Here is a 2,783-nt window from a genome sequence, read left to right as displayed (position 1 = left end):
CCACTTATGCTTTTCACGGGGCATGAATTGGCAGACTATCTCATCAACTGGTATGATGATACTAGTATTTATACTAGTAGATGCTGATGCATAGCCTGACAATTGACAATTTTAATGTTAAAAATACCAGCCTCTATCCGGTCGAATTCTAGTTCACAACTATTAGCTTTCCCTGCATGGTAACCACGCGTACCTCCCATATAACGGTAGTTTTCAGAAATACGAAAACGGCGATATTTTAGTAACTACTGAAGATTATTCATTCAAAATTGATATTTACAATAATTTTTAGACGAAAAATAAGAATATTATAAATTTTTGGAAAATCGACGTAGCCACACCCACTTTTGGTTACATGTGTATATCTTGGTAACCGCTGCACCAATTTCTTCCAAACTTGGCGCAGTTGTTGGAATTGGTACATCATACCAAATGGCCGAAATTTTTTAAATCGGGCAATAACTACGCTCACATCCCATATAACGGTAGTTTAGAGAAATACGAAATATTCTAAAAATCATATACAGTGAAACCCGCTTAAGTACCTCCCCCGCTTAAGTACCTAACCCGCTTAAGTAACCAACATTTTTGGACACCGTGAATTTTTTAATATAATCTAAAGAAAATCCCTCTCTTAAGTACCTCCCCGCTTATTTACCCAACCCGCCTAAGTACCTAAAGTTTTCGTGCCCCATTTACAATTGTACTTAGAGTTTTCCCCTTTTAAGTGCTCTTTTAATATTCCTTAAAATAATTACGTATTTTGAAATTCAGTAGCAGCGCTACACAACTTCTGTAAAAAAATCCCTAAAAATCAACGGTAATTATTAGCCCCTTTAAACTTGCACATTTTACACCAAAATTGAATGGGCTATAAAACTGTAAACTCAGAAAACATTTCTGAGAAAAAAGTTGGAAATTATGATGAGTCTCTTTTTTAAGTGTTCTACAAAATCTTAAGCTTATGTTTATAAGGTATTTGCTAGGGGAAATCTCAAAAATTAGTAAATAAACATAAGTGGCAAACAATATCATTTTGAATTTGGTACAAAATGATATGTCCCACTTTAACTTTTTAAACAATTTAATTCTTTTAAAAATTATACACCATTGCACTATATATTTTCTTTAATAAAGTTTTTCTTTACTTGTGTTTAAATAATGCTACGATTTTGGTTTTAAACTATGTATACTTCATTAAGTGTTGTTAATCAAGTATTTATGTTAGTTAACAAGAAGATGTAACTACATCAGTAATTATGTTCGCTTAAGTACCCGCATCGAGGTACTTAAGCAGGTTCTTTTAAGTACCCAACCCGCCTAAGTACCTCAAAAAGCTGACACTTTTCGAGAGGTACTTAAGCGGGTTTTACTGTAACGGTAAATTTCATAAATGCTTGAAACTTCAATATTTTGAAATTTAAGGACGCTAATTTACTCAAAATTGATACACCCGGCTTACCATGCAGCAGTAGCTTTCGGAAAGGTGAAAATCTTATATTTAATACTTGCGCTGGGTATTTAACTTAGACTTTCTTACTTGTCTTTTATAAAATTTTGTTATTTAAACCCACGAAAATAACAATCGAAACGTTCTCGTCAACAAATTTGCAACTTAGAAAAACGGAACTACGATCGAAATATAGAATAATGCAATTTTGTACAGCCCTGTAGGACACAGAGGGTTATCTTTAAAAAATGTTCATCTCGTGTAATTCATGTGACGTCAGGTGTACCTCAAGGTTCCTTTTATTCATCAACGATCTTCCAAATATTTTGAAGTATTCGAATTGCTTAATGTACGCAGCCGACGTTAAGTTATTTAAGTTCATTGGTGCTTCAGGCGACAGGGAACAAATACAGGTGGACCTTAGTAATGTGTTTAAATGGTGCGAAGCAAATTCTATGTCACTTAACTTGAAAAAGTGTAAATTTATGTGTTTCTCTAGAAGACCCTTTCAATCATATTGCTGCCGCATTTGTGAACATAGTGTTGATCAGGTAACTAATTTCATCGATCTAGGCGTTATCATGGAACCTAAGCTTGAATTCTAGTCCCATGTAAACTCTTGTGTTAATTGAGCCAAGGGCGTCTTGGCTTTCATCAAACGTTGAGCTAAAGAACTCACAACGATCTTAGAATACGGGTCCGTTGTATGAAACCCTAGATATCAAATGCACTCTGACAGACTCGAGTCTGTACAGAAACAATTCTTATTATTCGCATTAAATAATTTGCCTTGGAATTCGACATTAAATCCCCCACCGTACAAAAGCCGCTTGAAGTTCAAAAATTTGCCAACGCTGCACAGCCGTAGAGAGATGCTCGGGGTTTTGTGCATGATGAAGATCTTGAACGGGATGGTCAACAGTCCCTTTCTACTGAACCAGATCACGTTTTGTATTCCTTATAGGCCTTCTAGACATTACAAGCCCATTAAGCAAACTGTTTGTAGAACAAATTTTGAATTGCATGATGCTTTTCGTTGCCTATGCCAGGACTTTAATAAGCATTACGACTTTTTTGACACCTCCGACTCACTTTTTACCATTAAGAAAACCTTACTTCATTTTGAATAAATAACATGTAAACCCTTACATTGCACCTTATCGTTCAGCTGGTGAACTGTATTTCTGTTCAGTTTACGAGCTAAACCTGGTCGACTCGCATACTTCCCCGACTGCGCCACGGTTGTGCTGAGCATTTGTAAATCAAACTTTGAAATGCATGATACTTCACGATGGTTATGCCAAGATTGTTACAAACATTATGATTGCTTCGA

The sequence above is a fragment of the Rhagoletis pomonella genome, unplaced genomic scaffold (assembly GCF_013731165.1).
Source record: "Rhagoletis pomonella isolate Grant_MI unplaced genomic scaffold, Rhpom_1.0 Rhpom_scaffold_00026, whole genome shotgun sequence".
Lineage (NCBI taxonomy): Eukaryota > Metazoa > Arthropoda > Insecta > Diptera > Tephritidae > Rhagoletis > Rhagoletis pomonella.
The sequence above is the reverse complement of the archived record's forward strand: the minus strand, read 5'-3'. Positions refer to the sequence as shown.